The sequence below is a fragment of the Lactuca sativa genome, chromosome 5 (genome assembly GCF_002870075.4).
Source record: "Lactuca sativa cultivar Salinas chromosome 5, Lsat_Salinas_v11, whole genome shotgun sequence".
Taxonomy (NCBI): domain Eukaryota; kingdom Viridiplantae; phylum Streptophyta; class Magnoliopsida; order Asterales; family Asteraceae; genus Lactuca; species Lactuca sativa.
This window is the reverse complement of record NC_056627.2, coordinates 275,629,435-275,657,302: the sequence shown is the minus strand read 5'-3', so window position 1 is coordinate 275,657,302 and position 27,868 is coordinate 275,629,435. Positions and strand designations below refer to the sequence as shown.

Below are 27,868 nucleotides of genomic sequence, written 5' to 3'. Positions count from 1 at the left end.
CTTGTGAAATTGGTTCCTCAAGAAGAAAAGACAAAACTAGCCTCATATGAGGGGCGCATGTTGAAGAAAACAGATAATTCCATAATGAAAAACTCATAAATAAGGACAATTTTTGCAATTTGAAATTATTTTGGACCTTAGTAAAAAAATTACAAATAAGATGGAACAGTTTTGCAGTTTTTTTTAAAAAAAAAGAGGTATAATAAAAAATAATGATTATTGGTAAAAGAACATTTTAAACAATTAATTTGAACGACCAATATGATTATGAGAAATTAAAAATCTTCATATCTTTTTTTCCTATCTATTTAAGATGATGAGAGGTGTACAAATTTAACATCCTAATCAAATTTAAACACTTGTCACTATCTAAAATAGATAGGAAAATATTAGGAACAAAAAATAAAAAAATATTATCATAATCTAAAATAGATAGGAAGATATAGGAATAAAATAAGAAAATATTTAATTTCTCAATCATGATTATATTAGATACTAAAAGATACTCTCGGTAGTCATAAGAGCAATTTGGCTGGTTAATACTAAATATGAAGGAACCCTAATACGAAATAGATGCAAAATTTGGAATGTCGGTTTAACTAAACTTTCCATATTTTCAAGTTATTTAATGCCAATTCTTAATTAAAATCATGATCTTCCATAAACGGTTCGTTTGACTACAAAAGAGCGCCAGGCTCTTGTACTCTTCGGTATTCATATTTCTTCTTCCTGATCTCTCGTATCCACCTTTGTTTTCATCAAATTACGAGGTTAATCGTTTTCCTCGTTCTTGGTATGCTCTTAGTCGTTTTCTTTCTCTTCATCGAAAATACATATGCGTTTTTCTAGGGTTTTAAACACACTATATGTAGATTCTTGGGTTCTGAAAGGAACACTTAGATTTTAGTCGTTTTCTCCGGTTCCAGTAAATAATGCCACTTCCAAAACAGAACTAATCTCTAGAAATTGGCGACAGTGGAACAGACGATGATGTCGGAGAGCAAGCGTTCTTAGCTGTTCTTCTTTCATGCTCTGCATTTTTTCTTCAGGTATTTTTATCCGTTCTCTAAACAAGTTAATAGAAACGAAATAATCCTCTAACGGAATTCTTCTGGTTTTGGTTTAGGAGATGTGTGATCCACACTACGACCCCGACGCGTTTTTGCCTTTGTGTCTTCCCCAAAACCTATTTCTATCCAACTCCAACTCCAACCACAATTTCTCTTTTCCACAAACCTTTCCGCTCTCCAAATCCCCTGCAACAATTCGAATCATTCACACTTGCTTACTCGGTAACATTGTTTCTCCCTTCTTTGATTTATTTATTTATATATTATTTTTGTAATTAATCATATGATATTAAGGTGTGCGTAATCTTGGATTCTGAATGGAATTACTCCAATTTCAGCTATGCACATTGATTTAGTGTGAAAAATCGATCACCAAATATAACTAACCCTCTTGTTGTTTCCTGGTTATGTTTACTTTTTGGTGTTCTGTTTGCATTCTTGAGTTTTGATGTTAAACAAAGAGTAATTAATACTAATAAGGCTATACTACTCGACTACAATCCCAAATTTAAGCCTTCATTCCCTCCTATTTGCAACCCTAAATTAAAGAATGATACGAAACAAAAAATGTGACAGATTACAATTCCGATTTCTTGAATTTCTTATTTTCATTGACAGCTTCCACTCCTAAAAAAGACATTCTACGGACCAAAATGCCTCTAATATTTTCCTGTTTTCAATGCAGATTAGAGACAACACTTTGGATTGTTGTTAGGATCATTGTGGGATATAACAACAAGAAATACTACATTGATATCATTGAATCAAAGCCTTCAAATCCAATAACCATCATTGAAACCGATTGTGGTCTTGATTACAAGGAACCAAAGAGGCCCCACCCCTATCATCCTTGCCACCTGACCAAGGTATTACTTGCATGTTTTCAAGCAGTTTTATAAATTTGATCTTATGTTATCTGATGATTTTAGGGAAAAATGTAGGAAGTAACATGCTATACTTTTTATTTTATCAATATAGGCATTGTACTTCATTTTTTATGCATATAAGCAATGTACTTATGTACTTTTTCTCATAATGGCAACATGCTTAGATTTCTTAATCCATAAAAGCAACCTTTTCATATATTTTTACCTATAGTAGCAACCTACTTTCACTTTGATAACAATATTGACATTGCACTTTTTTTACATATATTACGATTATCAGTAAATAAAAATGTAAGTAGATTGTTATTTTGGGCCACATTTTGGTAAAAGTATGTAAGTAGGTTGGCTGTTATAGGTAAAGTGCTGTTAAGTATATTGCTATCTCGTGGGTAAAGAGAAATAGAGTAGATTGTCTATATTAATTTTTAAAACAGTAAAGTAAATTGATATTTAACTGCAATTCACCTGTAATTTTATATGTGAGTAATTACCATTTCTTTTGTTTTCCCTTTTATCCTTTTGCAACCAGAGGAAGCAAAATTGAACCTGTTTAAAATACCAACCACCTCCTGTTTCCACCACTTCCGCCTCCAATGGAAAACAACTGGTGGAGGTGTGCCACTGCCGCCTCCTACCGGTTCTAGCTCCCACCAAACTCAGGGAAAACTCGTGTTCAGTTCTAATGCCGCCTCTCAAAAGCAAAAGGTATATTTTATTAATAGGAATGTACTTGCACTTTGCTTACTAATATATTTTGCTATTATTGGTTAAAAATATCTTGGAAGTTGCTATTGTGGATAACAAATTGAACTAAAAGTAAATGATTAGTTAACTTTACCATTTAATATTAGGGTATTTGTGTGTTGAAGTGTCCTGTTTTTATAGGGTTAAGTTAATCTTTTGTTAATATATTTTTTTTTCTTTATAACAGGCACCAATTATTTGAAGATGAAACTGAAGGCATTTGACACTTAAGTTGAGATGTAGGAATTCTCTTTTAGTGCTGGGTATGTTCTGCTGTTTTCAATCTTTTCCAATTTGAATAAACTCAATATTGACAATGTAAGATACAATTGAGAGGATACTAAACTTCTATATATTTTGTTGTGTGTTTTTAGTTCTTGTCACTTATAGTCGAGAAACTGATACTTCAAGTTTACTGAGAGATAGCAAAATACTTTCAGCTCTTATTCCAGGCATGCTCTGTTCTACTAAACATCTTTATATTTTCTTGTGTCTTCTTCATTCTTGTTTTTGTATGATACTTTACATTGATTAGCATTTCATATCTACGCATTTTAGATTCTGTTTTTTATAAAAAACATTTTTTCCTTAAAAATCAACCCAATTATGACATTGCATTTTTGTAGGTCTTTTCTGTAACAACAATGTTACTTTCAAATTTCTTATTAAAAACCACATTTCCCTTTGAAAATCATCGCAATTTTTTTTTTTTAGTTTTTTTTCTTTTACAACGTTGTTACTTTCAAATATTTTCATATCAAGACATTTTGTTAAAAAGTCCTTTCATTATTTTCTTCTTTGGGCATTTTACTATGAAATTTTTAACAATTATAGCATTGTATTAAGTTTTATTATTAAAAGCACATTTTCCTTAGAATAAATATCTCAATTAAAGCTTTGCAGTTTTTTAGAATAAATATTTTTTTTTTCAAGACATATCTTATGAAAAATCATCTCAATTAAAGCATTGCATTTTTAAATTTTCTTTTACTATTACAACATTTTTACTTTCAAATATTCTTTTATCAAGACATTTTTTACAAAATTATCCACATTTTTTACTCATCTAGGCATTTTACTTTGAAAATTTACTGTTTATAGCATTGTACTTTCAATTTTCTTATTAAAAGACATTTTCTTTTAAAAAAATCATCCCGTTTAAAGCATTGTTTTTTTTTTCCTGTTACAACATTTTTAAATCAAAATATTCTTTTATCAAAATATCTTTAAATTATCTAGGCATTTTACTTTGAAAGGGTTACCAATTACAGCATTGTACTTTTAGTTTTTTTTTTTTTTTTATTAAAAGCACATATTTTTTTGAAAAATCATTCCATCTAAAGCATTGTATTTGTTTAATTTTTGTTTACCAATACAACATTTTTACTTTCAAATATTCTTTTATCAAAGACGTTTTATACAAAATCTTTGCATTTCTTAATTATCTATTCTAGGCATTTTACTTTGAAAAATTTATCAATTATAGCATTGTAATTTCAGTTTCCTTATTAAAAGAACATTTCTTTTGAAAAATCATCCCAATTAAAGCCTTACGTTTTTTAATTTTTCTTCCTTTTACAACATTTTTACTTTCAAATATCATTTATCAAGAAATTGTTTTCAAAAATATTTTCATTTTTATTTATCTAGGCATTTTACTTTGAAAAAATTTACCAAATATAGCACTGTACTTTCATTGTTCTTTTTAAAAGCAGATTTCTTTTGAAAAATCATTCCAATTAAAGCATTGCATTTTTTTAGTTTTTTTTTTTACTATTTCAACATTTAAACTTTCAAATATTCTTTTATCAAGACATTTCTTTACAAAAATCTTTACATTTTACACTTATGTAGGCTGTTTACTTTGAAAATTTTACCATTTGCAGCATTTTACTTTAAGTTTTCTTATTAAAAGTACAGTTACTTTGAAAAATCATCCCAATCAAAGCTTTGCACCTTTTTAGATACATAGTTACTTTCAAACATTTTGATCAAGACATTTTATTAAAAATTAATTTATAAATGTTTTACAACTATGCATTTTAATTTGAAAAGTTTACCAGTTATAGCATTGTACTTTCAGTTTTCTTTTTAAAAGCACATTTTTTTGAAAAATAATACCAAATATAGCATTGAATTTTCAAGTTTTTTGTTCCTATTAAAACAATTTTAATTTCAAATATTATTTTATCAAGACATTTTATTAAAAAGTCTTTACATCTTTTACTTATCTAGGCATTTTACTTTGAAAATTTTACCAATTACAGCGTTGTACAGTTTTCTTATTGCATTTTTTTTTAACTTTTTTTCTTATTAATATTACATCATTTTTACTTGCAAATATTCTTTTTTCAAGACATTTTTTACAAAATTCTTTGCATTTTTTTACTTATATAGGCATTTTAGTTTGAAAAATTTACCAATTATATCTTTGTACTTTCATTTTTTAGTTATTCATTTATTAAAAGAACATATCTTTTATAAAATCATCCTACTTAAAGCATTGCATTTTTTTAGTTTTTTTACTTTTACATCATTTTTACTTGCAAATATTCTTTTATCAGAACATTTTTTTAGGCATTTTACTTTGAAAAAATTACCAATAATAGCTTTGTACTTTTAGTTTTTTTTATTAAAAGCACATATCTTTTATTAAATCATCCTACTTAAAGCATTGCATTTTTTTAGTTTTTTTTTACTATTACAACATTTTTATATTCAGTTATTCTTCTATCAAGACATTTGTTACAGAAATCTTTACATTTTTTTTTACTTTTTAAGGCATTTACTTTGAAAACATACAAATTATAGCATGGTAATTTCAGTTTTCTTATTAAAAGCATAATTCCTTAGAAAAAACAATTAAAGCATTTCATTTTTTAGCTTTTTTTTACTATTACAACATTTTTACTTTCAAATATTCATTTATCAAGACATTTTTTACAAAAATTCTCAAACTTTTTACTTCAAATTTTTTACCATATATAGCGTTGTACTTTCAATTTTCTTTTTTTAAAGCACAATTCTTTTGAAAAAATCATCCCAATTAAAGCATTAAATGTTTTTCTAGTTTTTCTTACTATTGCATCATTTTTACTTGCAAATATTCTTTTTCAAGACATTTTTTTACAAAAATCTTTATATTTTTTTACTTATCTAAGCGTTTTACTTTGAAAAATTTACTAAGTATAGCACTGTTTTTTTCAATTTTGTTATTAAAAGCACATTTTCTTTAGTAAAATCGTCCCAATAAAGTTTTGTACTTTTTTTTAAAAACTCTTTAAATTTATACATATCAGGCTTTTTACTTTTAAACTTTTACCAATTATAGCTTTGTACTTTCAGTTTTTTTTACTAAATGCACATTTTCTATTTGAAAATCACCCCAATTATAACTTTACAGTTTTCTAGTTTATTTTATTTTTATTTTATTGCTTTTTTTCAACATTTTTAATTTCAAATATTCTTTTATGACAAATTTAGAAAAAATAAACTTTACATCTTTTACATATCTAAGCCTACTATTTTTAGCTATTTACCAATTATAGCATTATAGCTTTAGTTTTTTTATTAAAAAAACATTTTCCTTTGTACCAATTTAAGCATTGTACTTTAAAAAATCATCGCAATTACTTTCCAATAATTTTTTATCAAGACATTTTATTAAAAATCTTTACATTTTTTTTACTTATCTTGACATTTTACTTTGAAAATTTTACCAGTTATAGCATTATTTTTTCTGTTTTCTTATTAAATGCACATTTCCCTTTGAAAAATCATACAATATAAATCTTTACAGTTTAAAGCATTGTAACTTCCAAAAAATTCTTATTAGCACATTTTGTTTCAAAAAATTTCCATTTATAGAATTGCAGTTTTTTGTTATCAATGTCTTTTATCATATCAAGTCACTTTACTTTGAAATATCTATCCTTTTTTTTTTTTACTTTGAAAAAATAATAATAGTTTTCTCATCAAGGCATGTTATTTTGAAAAATCCATCAAATTTTTTCATATCTAGTGATTTTATTTTGAAAAATCTATTTCATTTTTCTTTCAACGCATTTTACTTAGAAAAATTTATCATTTTTTTATATCAAAGCTTTTTACTTTAGAAAACCTACCCACTATAGCATTGTACTTTCAGTTTTCTTCAAATAAGCACATTTTTCTTTCAAAAGTCAACACATTTATAGCATTGCATTTTGCATCATTTTGCATTTTGCTGTTTGTTTAACATTATTACTTTCATATTTTATTTTATCAAGTCTAAAAAGTCTATAAACTTTTTTTTATTAAGGTATTTTACTTTAGAAAATTTATCCTGGTTTTTTGCTCATCAAAACACTTTATTTTTTGAATAATCCATCATTACAACTTTTTAATTTGAAAAATCTAATAATCTTAAGTCTAAAAAGTCTTATCAAATCATTTTATTTGAAAATTTTATCATTTTTTTTATAAAGGCATTTTACTTTGAAAAATCAACCCATTTGTTTTCTTATAGCTACAACATTACAACTTTTTTTTTGTTTAAATCTTATCAATTCTTTTTACTTTAATCTATCAAATTTTTTCATTATAAAAAATCTATTGAGTTATAGCATTGTAGTTTCACTTTTCTTATTTTGAGCACATATCTTGTTGAAAAATCAACCTCATTTTAGCATTGCACTTTCAGTATGTTTCTTTTTTACTACAACATTGAAAAATCTATAAAATATTGCATTGCATTTTCAGTTTTATTATTATAAGCATATTTACCTTTGAAAAATCAACTCGTTTATAGCATTGCACTTTTCAATTTTCTTTCCGTTATTGCATTGTAACTTTCATGTTTTTTTTCTTTTAATGTCATGTTACTTTGAAAAATCTATCAGTTTTTTCTAATGAAGGCATGTTACTTGAAAAATCTATGATTTATAGCATTGCATTTTTCTTTTTTCCTTTTTCTTTTTTCTACATCATTTTATTTCGAAAAATCTTTTAATTATAGCACTACGCTTTTCGATTTTCTTTCTGTTGCAACATTGTAAATGTCAATTATAGCATGTTAGCTTCAAAAATCTATCAAATTGTTCTTTTAATTTTTTTTATTATAAGCTACAATTTAAAGCATTGCGCTTTTAGTTTTCTTAAAACAAACGCATTTTCTTCGAAAATTTAATCCAATTATAGCATTTCAATTTCAAGTATCCTTTCTGCTTCAAAATTTTCTTACCAAGGTCTTTACTTTGAAAATCAACCCAATTATTACATTGTCATTTCCAATCATAGCATATTTTTCTTGTAAAATCAACCAATTAAAGCATTGCAGTGTCCTGTTTTCTTTCTGTTACAACATTCAATAAGAAAATATGTTGTACTAATTATCAACATGTGTATGCTTATGAGAGGTTTTGAAATGTATTTTATTCCTTACATTTTTGTATGCTCTGTTGATGGTTATTTGTTTTCAGTAGTTGATAATAATTGTTTTAGAAAAATCAGCTTCAGAAGTCACTTTATCAAATATTTGTATATGGGCAGGTTTGCGTTTCCTGTTTCTTACTTTTAATTTGTAAATTGTTTACTTGTTTTGATTGATGTATTTGCTTATTTTGTAAATAAATTATTTAATTGTTTACTCAAGTTAATGAAATATATTTATATCTTTTATGAGTTAATTATCGGATTTGATTTTAAAAAAGTTTTATGTTCTGGTTTACTTTTTTTTGAAATTTTACTTTTGATGACAAGTTTTCTTTCCAACACTTGCATTTTTATTACTTACTTGTGTTATTGTTTACTTATGGATATTTAGTTTGTCTTTTGAATTTATGTCACATTTATGGCATTGTTACTTTTTTTTTGTTATAAATTTCTAGTAGCGACATGATTATCTGTAGTATGTATGATGTATCTATTTATTTGCCTCGTTTTATGCTGTTATGTAGTTAGAAATGTAAGTGTAATTCTTATTAAGAGTTTTAGATTATATGATCTTTAAGAGCAATCAACACATCATTTTAGTTCTTGTTTTGCAGTGTTTTCATCAAATCATTTGTATATGGTGTTTTATGAATGTTGTTTTGTAAAAGGTGGTAGGTAGTCTTGTAGTTTTTTATACAACTTTTTCTTAATATCTTGTTTACATCTTTATGTATCGTGTGGTTTCTGCCTTTGTCCATAAGCATTTATTAGTTACTAATGCTTCTTTGACTTCAGATATATTATTATAGGCTAATACGTACAACTATTGTGTCTTGGTTATAAGCCTGATCATAATGTTATTTTTGTAGTTTTGCTTGTTTAATTTCATATATATATATATATATATACATATATATATGACTTTTTTTCCTAATGTACGTAGTTTTACTTTAAAATATTCCTCACCCACTTGGGCTAGCTATTTTTATATATTCCATTTAATAATACTAAATAGTTATTGTTCTAAATTTATCATACATATGAAATGCAAAAAGCTGTCAATTCAAAACTTACACCATTTCTGGCTTTCTTTATTGGTCAAATTACTCACTTTTATTTTATTGATTATTGGTATTTATCAAGACTCACTTTTGATTTTTTTTTCCTCTCAATTTATTACCAAGTCTAGTGGCAGATTCAAATAGCCACCTGATCAAAATTTGCAGCATCTATGGCAGGTTAGCTTCATCATTATGCTAAGTTTATTTACAAATTTTTTGATGATGTAGGTGGTGTTTTTTAACTTTGCAGATATGGGAGAGATCTAATTTTTTTTTGTTATAAGAAGAGCTCTTAATTGGTAAGTCATTAATCATTTTATGTACCATCAATTTTTTTGTTTGTTATAAAAAGAGCCCTTAATTGGTTTATTTTTGTTACAAAAAAGCCCTTAATTGGTTCAATTGGTGCGCATATGTTCCATTTTTTTAAATCCTTTCTACGTGTTGCTCTACTTATTAATTTCGTTTTTCACATAGGTTGCAGGATTGGTCTCTCCGGAAGAGTAAAATGGTAAGTTTTCGTGTTCTTGTTGTTACCTGGTTATGTTTACTTGTTGGTGTTCTGTTTACATTCTGGAGTTTTGATGTCAAACAAACGAACAATGGACTTTGTCAAATAATCTTGAGTTTGAGAAATATCAGGATTGGGTTCAAAAGCTACCATAATTCTTTTTCTTTTGGAGCACTTCATTTTTTTTGGAATGGAATGACAAAGTAAAAAGTGGGATAAATGTGTAGATATGGACTGAACTTAGAATATCAAAAAGAAAAACTAAGTAACTAATTTACTACTCCACTGCAATCCCAATTTTAAAGCCTCCATTCCCTCCTATTTGGAACCCTAAATTGAAGAATAATACGAAACCAAAAATGCAACAGATTACAATTCCGATTCCCTGAATTTCTTGTTTTCATTGACAGATTCCATTCCTGTTTTCAATGCAGATTAAAGAACTTGTCTTGTTTAACAACAGGAGAGGAGATAGAATTATGGTGGGATATAACAACAATAAATTCTACATTGATATAATTGAATCAAAGCCTTCAAATGCAATAAGCAACGTTGAAATCGATTGTGAGGTAAACAATATGATATACTCATTTTTTTCATCAATTTAGGCATTGCACTTAATTTTTTTATGCATAATAGAAATGTACATATGTACTTTTTCCCATAATTGCAACAAACTTATATATATTTTTATCTATAGTAGCAACCTTCCTTCACTTTGATAACAATATTGACATTGCACTTTTGTTACATATTATTTTTCAAAACAGTAAAATACATTGCTATTTAATTTTATATGCGAGTAATTATTATTCTTTTTTGTTTTTCATTTTATCCTTTTGCAAGAAGAGGAACCAAAATTCAACCTGTTTATAGGATCAGGAAGAAGATTGTATGCTCTTTTAAGGTCAAGTAAATCTTTTGTTATTTTCTTTTTTGATTCTTTATAACAGACACCAATTTGAAGGTGAAACTGAAGGCTTTTGACACTTAAGTTGAGATGTGGGAATTCTTTCTCAGTGCTAGGCATGTTTTGCTGTTTTCAATCTTTTCTATTTTGAATATTCTTAGTGACAATGTAAGAGTAAGATAGAATTGAGAATGATACTAAACTTTTGTATATTTTGTTGTGTGTTGTTAGTTGTTGTCAGTTATAGTGGAGATACTGAATCTTTCTTATGCTCCAAGTTTTCTGAGAAATACCAAAATACTTTCAGCTTTTATTCCAGGTATGCTCTGTTCTACTTAACATCTTTATGTTTTTGTGTCTTCTTCATTCTTGTTTTCTATGGTAGTTTACAATGATTAGCATTTCATATCTATGCATTTTAGATTATGTTTCTGTTTTTTTTTTCTTTAAAACATTCTCTTTAAAGATCAACCCAATAATGACATTGCACTTTTTTGGACTTTTCTATAACAACAATGTTACTCCCAATTTTCTTATTAAAATCAGATTCCCCTTTGAAAAATCATTGCAATTAAAAGCTTTGTACTATTTCAGTTTTTTTTCTTATACAGCATTGTTTTTTTTCAAATATTTTCATATCAAGACATTTTGTTAAAAAGTCCTTACATTATTTTCTTCTCTAGGCATTTTACTTTATAATTTATAACAATTATAGCATTGCACTAAGATTTCTTGTTAAAAGCACACTTTTACTTAAAAAAGTTATCCTAATTAAAGCTTTGCACCTTTTTAGTGTTTTTTTTTTTTTTTATTTTTTATTTTTTATTTTTTTTTATTTTACAATATTGTTACTTTCAATTTTTTTTATCAAGATTTTTAAAAAGTCTGTACATGTTTTACTCATTAAGGTATTTTACTATGAATTTCAGCATCGTACTTTAAGTCTTCTTATTAAAAGCTCATTTCCGATTGAAAAATCAGCCCAATCAAAGCTTTACACCGTTTTAGTATTCATTCTTTTTTTTTTCTTTTGTTTTTTTAAGAACATTGTTACTTTCAAATTTTTTATCAAGACATTTTCTTAAAAATTTTATACATGTTTTACAACTAGGCATTTTACTTTGAAAGTTTTACAAATTTTAGCATTGTACATTCAGTTTCCTTTTAAAAGCATTGTGTTTTTTTTAGTTTTTTTTCCTATGATAACAATTTTAAGTTCAAATATTATTTTATCGATACATTTTATAAAAAAATCTAAACATCTTTTTTTGACATTTTACTTTGAAATTTTTACTAATTATAGCATTTTACTTTCAATTTTCTTAACAAAAGCACATTTCTTTTGAAAAATCATTCCAATTAAAGCATTGCATTTTTTTAATTTTTTATTTTCTAATAAAACATGTTTACTTTCAGATGTTTTTTATCAAGACATTTTTTACAAAAATCTTTACATTTTTTTAGTTATTTAGGATTTTACTTTGAAAAGTTTACCAATTACAGCATTGTACTTTCTATTTCTTATTAAAAGAACATTTTCATGAAAAATCATCCCAATTAAAGCTTTGCATTTTTTTAGTTTTTTTTCGTAATAAAACATGTTTACTTTTAGATAGTTTTTTATCAAGACATTTTTTACAAAAATCTTTACATTTTTTACTTATTTAGGAATTTTACTTTGAAAAGTTTACCAATTATAGTATTGTACTTTCAGATTATTTTTATTAAAGCAGATTTCTTTTGAAAATTCATCCCAATTAGAGCATTGCATTTTTTTAGTTTTTTTTCCTATTAAATCATGTTTACTTTCAGATATTATTTTATCAAGACAATTTTTAAAAAAATCTTACATTTTTTACTGATCTAGGCATTTTACTTTGAAAAGTTTACCAATTACAGCATTTACTTTCAAATTTCTTATTAAAATCACATTCCTTTTGAAAAATAATTCCAATTAAAGCATTGCATCTTTTAGTTTTTTTTTAATTATTACAACATTTTTACTTTCAAATATTTTTTATCAAGACATTTTTATATAAATCTTTACATTTTTTACTTATCTAGGCATTTTATATTGAAAATTTTACAATTTAGAGCATTGTTCATTAAGTTTTCTTATTAAAAACACATTTCTTTTAAAAATTCATCTTAATTAAAGCATTGCTTTTTTTTTTTTTGCATTGTAACATTTTTACTTTCAAATCTTCTTTTATCAAGGTATTATTTACAAGGAATATTTACATATTTTACTTATAAAAGTATTTTACTATGAAAAATTTACTAGATAGAGCATTGCATTTTTTAGTTTTTTTTTCCAGTAAAGCTATTTTACTTTAAAATAATTTTATATCAAGACGTTTTTTACAAAATCTTTATATTTTTTACTTATCAAAGCATTTTACTTTGAAAAATTTACCTATGATAGCATTTTACTTTCAATTTTCTTAATAAAATCATATTTCATTTGAAAAATCATCCCAATTAAAGCATTATATCTTTTTAGTTTTTTTTCCTATTAAACCATTTTACTTTCAGATATTTTTTTAACAAGACATTTTTTGTAAAATTTTGTACTTTTTTTACTTATCTAGGCACTTTACTTTGAAAAGTTTACCAATTACAACATTGTTCTTTCAAATATTCTTTTATCAAGACATATTTTACAAAAAAATGTTTTTTTTTTACTTATATAGGCATTTAACTTTGAAAATTTTACAACTTAGAGCATTGTGCTTTCAGTTTTCTTATTAAAACACATTTCCTCTAAAAATTCATCCCAATTTTAGCCTTGCTTTTTTTTTTTGTAATGCAACATTTTTACTTTCAAATCTTCATTTATCAAGGCATTTTTTACAAGAATTAGTTACCTTTTTTACTTGTATAAATATTTTACTCTGAAAATTTTACAAGATATAGCATTGTACTTTTCAGTTTTTTTATTGAAAGCACACTTCTTTTGAAAAAACCATCCCATATAAAGCATTGCATTTTTTGGTTTTTCTAGTAAAGCTATTTTATTTTCAAATAATTTTATATCAAGACATTTTTTACAAAGTCTTCATATTTTTTACTTATCAAAGCATTTGACTTTGAAATATTTTCCAATGATAGCAATTTACTTTCAATTTTCTTAATAAAAGCACATTTCTTTTGAAAAAATCATCCCAATTAAAGCATTACATTTTTCTATTTTTTTTAATAAAATATATTTACTTTCAGATTATTTTTTATCAAGACATTTTTTACAAAGATCTTTTCATTTTTTTTATTTATTTAGGCATTTTACTTTGAAAAATTTACCATTAATATTGCTTTACTTTCTGTTTTCTTAATAAGAGCACTTTTATTTTGAACAATCATTCCAATTAAAGCATTGCTGTTTTTGGTTTTTACTTTCAGATATTTTTTTATCAAGACATTTTCTACAAAAATCTTTACATTTTTTACTTATCTTAGAAAATTTACCAATTATAGCATTATACATTATGCTTTCTTAATAAAAGCACATTTCTTTTGAAAAATCATTCCAATTAAAGCATTGCATTTTTTTAGTTTTTTTTTTGCAAATAAAACATGTTAAATTTTAGATATTTTTATAAAAACATTTTTTACAAAAATCTTTACATTTTTAACTTATCTAGGCATTTTACTTTGAAAATTTTACCAATTATACTACTATACTTTCAGATTTTTTTTATCAAAGCAAATTTCTTTTGAAAACTCATTCCAATTAGAGCATTGCATTCTTTTAGATATTTTTTCCTATTAAACGTGTTCACTTTTAAATATTTTTTAACAAAAATCTTTACATTTATTACTAAAGTAGGCATTTTACTTTTAAAAGTTTACCAATTACGACATTGTACTTTGTGTTTTATTAATAAAAGCACATTTCTTTTGAATATCATCTTAACTACAACATTACATTTTTTTAGTTTTTTTTTTATTATTTTTTTTTAATTTTCTAGTAAGTCATGTTATCTTTCAAATATTTTTTATCATGAAATTTTTTACAAGTCTTTACATTTTTTACTTATATAGGCATTTAACTTTGAGAAGTTTACCATATATAGCATTTTACTTTCTTATCAAATCTTTTTACTTGAAAAATTTATCATTTTTTATAAAGGCATTTTACTTTGAAAAATCCTACCAATTATAAGCGCCTGTCTCTTTGAAAAATCAACCCAATTGTTTTCTTTTAGTTGCAATATTACAACTTTTTTTTTAATCTTATCTTATCAAGTCATTTTACTTTAATTTGTCAAAATTTTTATTATCAAAGGCATTTTACTTCGAAAAATTTAACTGTTTTAAAAAATTTTCATTATCAAATCATTTTACTTTGGAAAATCTATGAGTTATAGCATTGTACTTTCACTTTTTATATTTTAAGCACATATCCTGTTAAAAATTATAGCATTTGATTTTTCAGTTTTCTTTCTGCTTCAAAAATTTCTTACCAAGGTCTTTTATTATGAAAATCAACCCAATTATAAACATTGCACCTATTAGGTTTTTTTTTTCCACTACAACATTGTTACTTTCAAAAAAATTCTTATCAAGACATTTTACTTTAAAAAATTTTTGCATTTTTTTTCTTATCTAGTATCTAGTCATTTTACTTTGAAAATATTAGCAATCATAGAACATTTCTCTTGTAAAATCAACCCACTGCAGTATTCCGTTTTCTTTGTGTTACAACATTCAGATATTTCTTATCAAGACATTTTACATTGACAACCTACCAATAAAAGCATTGTACAGCATATCTATGTTTATGACAGGTTTTGAAATGTATTTTATTCCTTACATTTTTGTATGCTCTGTTGATGGTTATTTGTTTTTAGTAGTTGATAATATTTGTTTTAGAAAAATCAGTTTCAGAAGCCACTTGATCAAATATTTGCATATGGGCAGGTTTGTGTTTCCTGTTTTTTACATTCTATCTGTTACTTTTAATTTGTAAATTGTTTACTTGTTTTGATTGATGTATTTACCTGTTCTATTTTGTAAACAAATTATTTAATTGTTTACTCAAGTTAATGAAATATATTCATATCTTTTAATAGTTATATATCTGATTTGATTTTAAATAAGTTTTATGTTCATAAAATCTCTTGTGTCAAGGACATAAGTTATGGTTTTCTTTGTTTTGAAATTTTACTTTTGGTGACAAGTTTTCTTGCCAACACTTGCTTTTTTATTACTTACTTGTATGGATATTTAGTTTCTGTCTTTTGAAGTTATGTCACATTTATGGCATTGTTACTTTTTTTTATTAATTTCTTGTAGCCACATGATTATTTGTAGTATGTATCTATTTATTTGCCTCATTTTATACTGCTATATAGTTAGAAATGTAAAAAAAAAGTTTTAGAATGTATGATCTGTAAGAGCAATCAACACATAATTTTAGTTCTTGTTTTGCAGTGTTTTCATCAAATCATCTGTATATTGTGTTTTGTAAAAGGTGGTAGGTAGTCTTGTAGTTTTTATATTAAAAGCCAATACAACTTTTTTTTTTGGTCAGAGTTGACATTTTTACCTCTGAAAATATATTGTTTACATTTTTATGCTTATTTGATTTCAGATATATTATTATTGTCTAATAGAACTATTGTGCCTTGTACTTTTGGTTGTTTAATTTCGCTTGTATATGATTCTTGTCTTACTTTTTTTTTTCCTAATGTACGTAGTTTTACTTTAAAATATCCCTCACCCACTTGGGCTAGCTACTTTTATATTTTCCATTTAATATTACTAATTAGTTTTTGTTCTAAATTTATCATTCATGTGAAATGCAAAAAGCTGTCAATTCAAAACTTACACCATTTCTGGCTTTATTTATTTATATTTAATGGTCAAATTACTCACTTATTTATTTATTATTGGTATATATCAAGACTCACTTTTGATTTATTTTTTTTCCCTCTCAGTTTCTTACCGAGTCTAGTGGCAGATTCAAATAGCCGTCTGATCAAAATTTGCAGCATCTATGGCAGGTTAGCTTCATTATTATATTAAGTTTATTTACAAGTTTTTTGATAACATAGGTGGTGTTTCTTAATTTTGAGATATATGAGAGTTCCCATTCTCTTTGTTATAAGAAGAGCCCTTAATTAGTAAGGCATTAATCATTTTATGCACCATTAACTTTTTTTTTTTTTTTTTTTTTTTGTTATAAAAGAGCTCTTAATTGGTTTATTTTTTTAAAGACTTGCTCTTAGTTAATTGTTTACGGTTCATATTATGTGCTTTAGAAAAATCTATTAACAGATATTTGATTCCTACAAAAAGCCACCCAGACCGAAATTTGCATAGGCAATAGCAGGTTCGTGTTCCCTGATTCTTTCTTGCTATAGTTAAATGCACTTTCTTACTTTCTATCCATTTCTTTTATGTCAAAAAGATATTTGATTATTTTTGTTTTTGGTGATAGCAAGATTGGTGTTTTATAGTTTTTTGAGAGTTCCATAATTAATAGTTAACTTTTTTCAAAGCCTAGTTGCCCTCTGCCAATCATCAACCATTAGGGTGTCATTGGTCTTGCTAGGTTAGTAATAATATGTTTAAGATAATAGTTAGACACTATGCTTCTTTTTCCATTTGCATTTTCTTGTGTAGCTTTGTCTCTACGGTGGTTGCGCTTTGTTTGTGTTCTTATGTGGCTTTATTTGTAGGGATCTGCTTTGTTCGTATGTAGAGTTATTGTGTGGCTTTGTTTGCAAGGTTTTTCTTTATTTGTAGAGGTCTTGTGTAGATTTCTTTTGTAGGGTTTGTTTGTAGAGTTGTATGGTTTTGTTTTGGTTATGTGGCTTTGTTTCTAGGGTTCTACTTTGTTTGTTTCTTGTGTGGCTTTGTGTGAATGATTCTGCCTTGGGATTCATGTCTTGGTTTAGTTTGTAGGGTTTTACTTTTGAATGTCTCTTTTCTTGTTTGTAGTGTTCTTTTTTTTTGTAGACTAAATGTGTGGCTTTGTTTGTAGGGTTCTACTGTGTTACTAGAGTAGCTTTGCTTAAAAGGTTCTACTTTTTTTTTTTGTAGAGAGTTCTTGTGTGGCTTTGTTTATAGGGTTACTTTATTTGTTTCTTGTGTGGATTACTTGTTTTGATTGATGTATTTATCTGTTATGTTTTGTAAATCTATTTAGTTTAATTGTTTCAATATCTTTTATGAGTTAATTATCTGATTCTGATTCAATTTTAAATAAGAAACACTCATGTGTCAAGGAAATAAGTTATGGTTTTCTTTGTTTTGAAATTTTACTTTTGGTGACAAGTTGTCTTGCCAACACTTGCTTTTTTTTTTTTTTTTTTTTTTTTACTTACTCAGTGTTATTGTTTATTACTTTTGAATGTTTAGTTTCTGTATTTGAACTTATGTAACATTTATTTATTTGCCTCATTTTAGTTGGAAATGTAAGTGTAATTCTAACTGGATCCTTAAAAGAGTTTTAGGATATATGATCTTTAACAGCAATCAACACATCATTTTAGCTCTTGTTTTGCAGTGTTTTCATCAAATCATTTATTTGTATATGGTGTGTTTTATGCATGTTGTCTTGTAGTTTTTATATTAAAACCCGATACAACTTTTTCTTGGTCAGACTTGACTTTTCACAACTGATCATGAAAATATCTTCTTGTTTACATGTTCATGTCCAATTGCAGTTTTATCTGTGGGTAGGTAGCTAGGGTTTTTTTTATGTTGGTTATTTATTTCATCGACAATGTTGTGAAATATTTACTAATATGTCTTTAAGTTTTATTTTTTATGTTTTAAGTAAAAGGTGAGAAGAAAATCCAGGAAGATTTTCAACCCCATATTCTTTGATGGATTCAATGTTTGTTCGTGTTTGAATTCCTCCAATGTGTATTGATAATTTGTCGTAGTTCATAATTGGTGTTGTGTGTTTATGGTTCTCATATGTTTGTGTGTAATAGGATAGGATATACAATTCAATAACGTTATATCTGATTGGGATGTTTGATATGTTATCGCCGATAATTTTCTTTCTTGAATCTGTTGAAAGCTTTCCCAATTTAGGATTGTTATTTCTTATTTTTATGGTTTTTGCCTTTGTCCATAAGCATTTATTAGTTACTAATGCTTATTTGATTTTAGATATATTATTATTGTCTAATACAACTATTGTGTCTTGGTTATAAGCCTGATCATAGTGTTATTTTCTACTTTTGGTTGTTTAATTTCACCTGTATATAGATTTTTTTTTTCCAAATGTAGTTTTACTTTAAAGTATCCCTTAATTGGTAAGTCATTAATCATTTTATGCACCATCAGTGTTTTTTGTAGAGACTTCGCTTTTAGTTAATTGTTTATGGTTAATAATATTTGTTTTAGAAAAATCTAGTAATATGTTCAAAAAGCCACCGACAAAAATTTGCATAAGCTATTGCACAGTCATGTTCCCTGATTCTTTCTTGCTTTAGTTAAACACACTTTCTTACTTTCTATCCATTTCTTTAATGCCCTAAACATATTTTGTGTTGATTACAAGTTTTGTTTCTTTTTTTTGGGCGATAGCAAGATTGGTTTTTTATAGTTTTGGTCATGCTTGAGAGTTCCATAAATAGTTACTTTTGTTCAAACCCTAGTTGCCCTCCGCCAATCATCAACCATTAAGGTGTCATTACTCTTCCTACGTTATCAATATATTTTACATATTAATTAGACACAATTTGTTTGTACGCTTCGGATTTGGAATTCTTTGTCCATTTGCATTTTCTTGTGTAGCTTTGTTTCTAGGGTTGTTGCACTTTGTTTGTGTTCTTTTGTGGCTTTTATTTGTAGGGATCTGTTTTGTTTGTAGAGTTTTTGTATGGTACTTGCTTTGTTTGCAGAGTTATTGTGTGGCTTTGTTTGTGAGGTTTTGCTTTCATTGTAGAGTTCTTGTGTGGCTTTTTTTGTAGGGTTCTGCTTTGGATATTGTTTATCAACTTGCACTTTCTTGTGTAGCTTTATTAGTAGTGGCCTTGTGTAGATTTCTTTTGTAGGGTTTATTTGTGGAGTTCTATGGTTTTGTTTTTATGGTTATGTTTGTAGGGTTCTACTTTGGAATTCTTCTCATTTGTATTTTCTTGTATCGCTTTGTTTGTAGGGTTCTACTTTGTTTGGAGAGTTATTGTGGCTTTGTTTATAGGGTTTTGCTTTGTCTGCAAAGTTCTTATGTGGCTTTGTTTTTAAAATTATATATTTGTATTTTATTGTGTGGCTTTGTTTATAGGGTTCTACTTTGTTTGTTTCTTGTGTGGCTTTGTTTGTATGATTCTACTTTTGAATTTGTGTCCCTTTCTTGTGTGACTTTGTTTGTAGGGTTCTAGTGTGGTCTTGTTTGTAGGATTCCACTTTGGAATTGATGTCTTAGGTTTAGTTTATAGGGTTCTATGTTTGAAACTGTGTCTTTTTTTCTTGTATGGCTTTGTTTACCAGTTTTGCTTTGTTTGTAGGGTTTTACTTTGTTTGTAAAGTTTTTATTTATTTGCAAAGTTATTTTATGCCTTGTTTATACATTTCTTTGTTTGTATTTTGTTGTGTGGCTTTGTTTGTAGGGTTCTACGTTGTTCGTAGAGTAACTTTGTTTATAAGGTTTTACTTAGTAGATAGTTCTTTTGTGGTTTTGTTTGTAGGGTTCTATTTTGTTTGGTTCTTGTGTGGCTTTGTTTGTAGGATTTTACTTTGAAGTTCTTGTGTGATTTTGCTTTCTTTGTTTCATGTGTGGCTTTGTTTGTAAGATTTTGCTTTGGAATTCATGTCTTGAGTTCAGTTTGTAGGGTTCTACTTATGAATCCATCCATCGTTTCTTGTGTGGCTTTATTTAGTGGGTTTGCTTTGTTTGTACGGTTCTTGTGTCTTTTATTTGTAGGCTAGTGCTTGGTTTGTAGAGATGTTATGTGAGCTTTGTTTATAGGATTTTTCTTGGAGGTCTTGTTTAGAGTTATGTTTGAAGAAATCCACTTTGGGGTTCTTATCCATTTGCATTGTCTTATGTGGCTTTGTTTGTAGGGATTTACTTTTTATGTAGAGTTATTGTGTGGCTTTATTTGTAGGGTTCTGATTTTATTTATTTTGTAAAGTTCTTGTTTGGCTTTATTTATAGGTTCTGTTTGTTTTTAGAGTTCTTGGTGGCGTTGTTTGACAGATTTTTCTTTTGGATTGTTTTAATGGGTTCTCTTTGTTGTAGCGCTTTATTTTAGAAGTATTTCCCATTTTCATTTTCTTATATGGCTTCATTTTCTTATCTTGCGGTAGAATTCTTTTCTTGGGTTAAGTTTGTGGGGTTATGCTTTAGATTTCTTCTCTAACTGCATTTACTTGTGTAACTTTGTTTGTAGAGTTCTTTTCCATTTATTTTCTTTCTACTCTTAAGGTTTTGCGTTGATCCTTTGTTCATTTTCATTTTCTTGTCCGGCTTTGTTTGTGATTTCTTTGTCTTGGGTTCTATTTGTGAAGAATTTAAACATAACCCTACAAATAAAGTCAAACAAGAAAATGCAGATTAACAAGACCTAGTTTTAGTCTCGAGTCCGAGACATCTAATAAACGATGTGACATGTTAATCTTTGAGCTAATAAAAATTGTCATTTCTTTGAGATCCCTCCACCATATGTGTGAGACAACAACAACCATCTGCTATTTTTGCAGATTATCGATCCCGGGCCTCCTCTTCCTGGGTCACTGATATTGGGTCTAGTCATCATGTTGCATCCGATCTCTCGAGCTTTGATCACTCCGAGGCATACCATGACCATGACAACTTATTTGTTGGCAACGGTAAAGGTTTACCCATTCTCCATATTGGCTCCTCTAAACTCTATTCTCCTAATAAAACTTTTCATCTCTTACAAATTCTTCATGTTGCAGAAATCAAACAAAACCTTCTTTCTGTTCAAAATTTATGCGATGATAATAATGTTTATTTTGAATTTCACACTTCTTTTTTTGCTGTGAACGACGAGAATACTCACACTACCCTCCTCATGGTCCAAGTAGTGACGGCCTTTACTCCTTCCACCTTCCGCAGTTGCAGTCTACCTCGTCTAAAGTTGCTTTCTCCGCTACCCGTGCTTCTTCCGTCACTTGGCATCAACGACTTGGACATCCCCATCCGCAGCTGTTGAAGTCAATGATTTCATGATATAGTTTACCTTTATCAAACAATTTTGTCAATTCACCTTGTGATTCTTGTTCTATTGGAAAATCTTCAAAACTTCATCTATCATCTTCTAATTATAAAAGTTCTCATATTTTAGATTCACTCTTTTGTGATGTTTGGGGACCAGCCCCTGTTACTTCTTTTGAAGACCATCGATATTTCTTACTATGTGTTGATCATTTTTCTAGTTTTATGTGGATTTTTCCCTTAAAATCCAAATCTGATGTCTTTAGTACTTTCCAACAGTTTCTTCTTACAGTAGAACGACAATTTCAAACCAAACTAAAATATGTTCAAACTGATTGGGGAGGTGAATTTCGAAACCTCTCTAAGTTTTTCTCATCTCTCGGCATTACTCATCATTTGTCTTAGAATGCCGTTGTTGAGCGTCGTCACCGTCATGTGGTCGAAACCGGCCTCACTCTTGGTCAATCTGGTGTTCCACAACGATTTTGGCATTGTGCTTTTGACACAACCGTCTATCTCATAAATCGTATGCCTTCTAATACCAACTCCAATATCTCACCTTTCGAACATGTTTTCAAACACAAACCTGATTTTTCCTTTCTTCGTGTGTTTGGTTGTCGATGTTATCCACATCTCCGTCCGTATAACAAGCATTAAATGGATTTTAGATCTCTTTTGTGCGTTTTTCTTGGATATGGCACCTCCCACCATGGTTATCAGTGCTTTGACCCTCTTTCCGAATGCCTTTATATCGCTCGTCATGTTCGTTTTCATGAACAATTATTTCCTTACCAAATCAGCCCCCCATCTCCACCCACATCTTTCTTTGATCCTTATACATCCTCTTATCCTAATCCTGGACCTGGCATATCCACTCCTTCCAATACATCCCCTACACCTCCTACATCACCTACACCATCTCCTTCCAATACATCTCCTACATCACCTACACCATCTCCTTCATCATCTTCTTCCCCTACATCTCCACACGAACCTCCTTTTCCACCTCTCCTTTATACCTTTTGCATGACGCCTTAAAACAACCACCACATCTCAACAAGCAACTTCTACCTCCCAACCCGACACTTCCTCCTCTCAACCTCGTCCTCGTCCCTCTAATTTGCGTCATAATCCTAAACCCTCTCAACCATATAATCTTGCCTCCTATCATACTACTACTATTCCTACCGAACCAGGCACCTTTAACGTTGCTAAAAAATCGCCTCAATGGCGTCAGGCTATGGCCGACGAGTATTCTGCTCTTCAACACAACAACACCTGGTCCTTAGTGCCTCCTCCATCGAATGCTAATGTTGTTGGTTGTAAATGGGTCTATAAGCTCAAACGGGATCCGACTGGGGCAATTACACGTTACAAAGCGTGTCTTGTTGCAAAAGGTTATCATGAGCAACATGGTCTTGATTATCATGAGACTTTTAGTCTCGTTGTCAAAGCGACTACATTTCGGGTGGTTCTATCCTTGACAGTCTCACATAATTGGCCCTTACGACAACTTGATGTTCAAAATGCCTTCTTACATGACGCTCTCACACAGACAGTCTACTTGCAACAACCACCGGGTTTTGTTGATCTGGACAAACCTGATCATGTTTGTCTTCTCCACAAGTCTCTCTATGGACTTAAGCAAGCTCCCCGAGCATGGTTTCATGCTCTTGGTTTTCGTGTATCTAAAACGGATCCTTCACTTTTTAAATACTCCTCTAACGGTGTTCTCTTGTATATGCTTGTTTATGTTGATGACATTATTCTCACAGGAAACACTTCATGCTCTTGGTTTTCGTGTATCTAAAACGGATCCTTCACTTTTTAAATACTCCTCTAACGGTGTTCTCTTATATATGCTTGTTTATGTTGATGACATTATTCTTACAGGAAACAATACCGCTGATATCGACCGGGTTGTTCAGAATCTTAGTCGCACTTTTGCTCTACAAGATTTGGGGTCGTTATCTTATTTTTTGGGGGTTGAAATTGTTAAACAGGGGTCCGACATTGTTTTGTCTCAAAGAAAATACATACTCGAGCTACTTGAACGTGCGAATTTGTCTAATGCCAAATCTGTGCCATTTCCGATTACTACCACCGCGAATCTTGCCCTTGGCGACAGTCCACCATTTGAAGACCCGGTTACAATCTGGCCGCTAGCTCCTCCCCCTGCCGTTGTTACAACTGCTGAAGTTGCAATGGCAACCGTCTTAGTAATGGCTGCATAACGCTCTTCAAAGTACTTCACCATGGAGGTCTTAATACACCCAAACATCTCCGATCCGTACAATCTCGACCACCTCCTCCCAAATAATCTCCCTGACGCGATCCTCTGTCACAGCTGGCCTATCCTGGCTGCCAACTCTTGATCCTAACCTAGATCCGGCCTTAAATCGTCTCATAACCACCATACCGAAAGTATACCAAGAAGATATCAGATAATCCACATAAACAACGAGGAACCTACTCCCAACCAAACCCTAGGGGTTGTGACTTCCTTGCTACACATATGGGTCTTGTGCTTTCAGTAGTACGGGCTCATACTACCTTCCACACCTACCCATATTTGTCTTAAGTATCATCACAACACCCTAACAATATATATAAACATAGCGAGCGCTCAATCCTCACTCCTAGAGGAATGCTAAATAACTCATAACTGGCCTCGCGGCCTCGCACTACCCACCCATCCATAAAATTTCCACCAACTCTGCAACACTCGTGTATGCTAGCCATACATAACGTTGGACCCTATAGACTTTTGAATACATGATCCTAACCTAAGCCCTTAATCAGACAAGAACAAGAAATAAGGCCAAACCAAACATTCTCAGGCTATAAGATCTTAATTATGTACGGCCGTGATGCATACACTAAGCAACTACAGTAATGATGTCAATTTCACATAAGGAAAAAACCTAGGCTAGCAGGCAACATATAATCAAGCAATTCTATCATGCAATTCTTGAAGATCCCTAGTCTAGTACTATCATGTTGTTCTACTTCGCTGGCTCCGACTGATTGTACACTTGCATCCTCCTTTAGTATTTTGAAAATCATTTGAAAAATCATTTTAAAATCTTGTCCTTAGTTTGAGACTAGAGACACACGAGTGTTTCCTCCAATTCACTCAAACCAAGGCTCTGATACCAACTTGTAACATCTATAAAATTAAAGCCAATTTAAAACTTTTTAAATCATTCAAAAACCAATAATTCTTACAAACATGTTTTCAAAATGGTTTAATGTCAGAGTATCCCAGAATCAAATTATAAAAACATAAGGAGGTGTATGATCACGCTTTCGCCTTCCCGCGATTATCAGAAGTATCTGAAACAAAATCAACAACCGTAAGCCCGAAGCTTAGTGAGTTTCCCCAAAATACCAACGTCATACAATTATAATCATATCATATAAACAAACAACATGCATAATGAGTCATCAACATGACTGGACCATCTCGCAGGCCTTCGGTCTATCTGGACCGCTCTCTGAGCCTTCGACACGTCTGGACCCCCTCTCAGGGCCTTCAACATATCCGGACCCCTCAATCGACTAGAAAATGGCCCTTAGCAATATTTCGGGTATTTCGGAGACATTTTAACGTTTGTTATAATTAGAGATATATCCCTAATGAAAAACCCTCAAATAAAGACAATTTTTGCAATATGAAACTATTTTGGACCTTAGCAAAAAAAATAGAATCATTTTTATAGTTTTTTCAAAAAAAAGAACTATAGATAAAAAATTAATAATTATTATTAAATAAAAAACATTTCAAACTATTATTTTCGAACGGCCATATGATAATATTAGTATTATATAAAAAAAAAATAAAGTAGACCCGCAAGTTACTCAGTCATAAGAGTAATTTGACTGGTTAATAATATGCAAAATTTGGAAAGTCTCAACTAAAGTTTCCATATTTTCAAGTTATTTAATACTTTAAGATTTATATACTTTAATAGTTATGATTCTTATGAACAGTAACCATGGTATTCTTTTGGTGGTTTCCTGTTTCTGCTTCTCGGATTGGTTTTTGTGATCTTCCATTGGATTTGAGTCGGTCGGTTGTCTTTCTTGCATGTTTGCCGTGTGTGGGGTTATTTCCAGCTGAACAATGCCTATTCCATTGAGCTTCCGCCAGCTGTGCTTCCCCTTTTTGCCACCTCTTGTCTCACCGCCGTTTCCTTCCAATAAGAAATCTCTTTTCAATACAGATTATCCATCGCCTTGACCTATTCCACAGGGGCTTTGCTTTCTTCTGCACACGAAAAACATAAATCGATGCACACAAAAATCGGATATATATATATATATATATATATATATATATATATATATATATATATATATATATATATATATATATATATATATATATATATATATATATATATATATCTTTTCCTTTATTCTTCTATTATCTCAGTTTGTTTGCACACAGGGCCTGGACCACCAACACCACTATACACATTCTCCATCCCTGCGACGACGTCGGAAAGGAAAGCCATCGCAGTAAACTAGGGTTGTTATTATCTGAATAGAGGGCGGTGGTGGTGATTTCTGTAAGATTTTAGCAAGAAGTGAAGCATACGACTGTTTTTATGTGCGTATTTCTGGAGATTTTTTTTTTAATCTTGAATCAGGTAACTAATGATGTCTAATTCTTTCATATTTTATTAAATTGTATTTCTTCTGCTGATTTGATTCGAAAATTTGGTCCTTCCACAAAGAAATTACATGTTGAGGTGGAGGTTCAAAGTTGGCACGCCAAGTGTTCGATGAAAGTACTGAGATACGTCCAGTGGTGTTCCATTTTCTGAGAGTTTCACCACATATTAGCCCACTATCTGCTGGTCCACGTGGACATTGGAATCATTGCAAAGTGAATCCAAAAGAATGCCTTCGTAATCAAATAAGAGTTTTGCAAGGTTGTTGATCTGTTTTTACAAAGAGTAAGACATGTAGTTGAATGTTTTTATTTGTTTAGCATTCAGATTCAGCACCAGGGTTGAGATGCTTACAGCTCTGAGGTTATCGTATTTGATGGTCCACGTAATCATGTGTTTTTTTTTTTTTTTTTTTTTTTTGATCCTTTCTGCGTGTTTCTCTACTTATTGATTTCGTTTTTCACATAGGTTGCAGGATTGGTGTCGCCAGAAGAGTAAATATGGTAAGCTCTTGTGTTCTTGTTGTTACCTGGTTATGTTTACTTTTTGGTCTTCTGTTTGCATTCTTGAGTTTTGATGTCAATCAAACAAATTGTGGACTTCGTAATTGCTTTGCAATCTTCATTTTTGTTGGATGGAATGACAAAGTAAAAAGTGGAATAATTGAGTAGATAAATACTGAACTTAGAATCTCAAAAAGATAAACCAATAGGCATATACTATTTCACTACAGTCCCAAATTTAAGCCTCCATTCCCTACTATCTGCAACCCTAAATTGAAGAATAAACGTGACAGATTGCAGTTCTGATTCCCTGAATTTCTTATTTTCATTGACAGGTTCCATTCTTTAAAAAACAGACCAAAACACCCCTAATATTTTCCTGTTTTCAATGCAGATTAGAGACAACACTTTGTCCTGTTGTTAGCATCCTTGTGGGATATAACAAGAAGAAAAAAAAATACTACATTGATATCATTGAATCACAACCATCATACGGTGTTGGTGTTACTTTCTTCTACGGGAGATGTATTTGAAATCCGAGTTTATTATTCGAGGACATGACATTTGTTCGGGATCATTCAATTGGATGTGCCAATTGGATATGCGTAGGAGCATGGTACACGTTAAAGTTAAAAGCAAGCCAATCCATATTATGAGATTTCACACCCTCAAGTTTAAAGATAAGGCTTCATATGCCCAATGGTTATAATATATGTCTAGAGTACCCCCTCCAGGTGGTTTACTTATCAATTTACACCCTCAGTTTGTTTTTGTGGTGAATATTATTGCAAACATATGACGATCGAATTGACAAAAAGTAAACTTGGAGGTGTTATTCTAAACACTTTCAAATAAGTTATTAACATGGAGGCATTGAGGGGAGCAAAATAGGCAGTTACACTGGGTCTAATTTTTTTTTATTATATATTTTTATTTAAAAATAAGAAC

At 29.3% G+C, this 27,868-nt stretch overlaps 1 long non-coding RNA gene across 25 annotated transcripts; it reads left to right on the top strand.

The window, feature by feature from the left end:
• The first annotated feature begins 526 nt into the window (after window positions 1-526).
• Window positions 527-27,808, top strand: LOC111898538 (uncharacterized). Of its 25 annotated transcripts, XR_002852607.3 has the most exons (19): window positions 529-1,049; window positions 1,127-1,292; window positions 1,756-1,936; window positions 2,487-2,662; window positions 2,889-2,964; window positions 3,076-9,351; window positions 9,425-9,473; window positions 9,652-9,685; window positions 10,120-10,254; window positions 10,532-10,592; window positions 10,827-10,914; window positions 15,449-15,515; window positions 16,535-16,600; window positions 16,875-16,929; window positions 21,261-21,389; window positions 26,192-26,393; window positions 26,481-26,702; window positions 26,886-26,920; window positions 27,315-27,808. It is a non-coding gene; the product is annotated as an uncharacterized LOC111898538 (long non-coding RNA). The 25 variants fall into 25 exon arrangements; XR_008232523.1 differs by lacking the exons at window positions 15,449-15,515; window positions 16,875-16,929 and having other exon boundaries at window positions 529-770; window positions 977-1,049; XR_008232521.1 differs by lacking the exons at window positions 15,449-15,515; window positions 16,875-16,929 and having other exon boundaries at window positions 529-770; window positions 951-1,049.
• The last annotated feature ends 60 nt before the right edge of the window (window positions 27,809-27,868 follow it).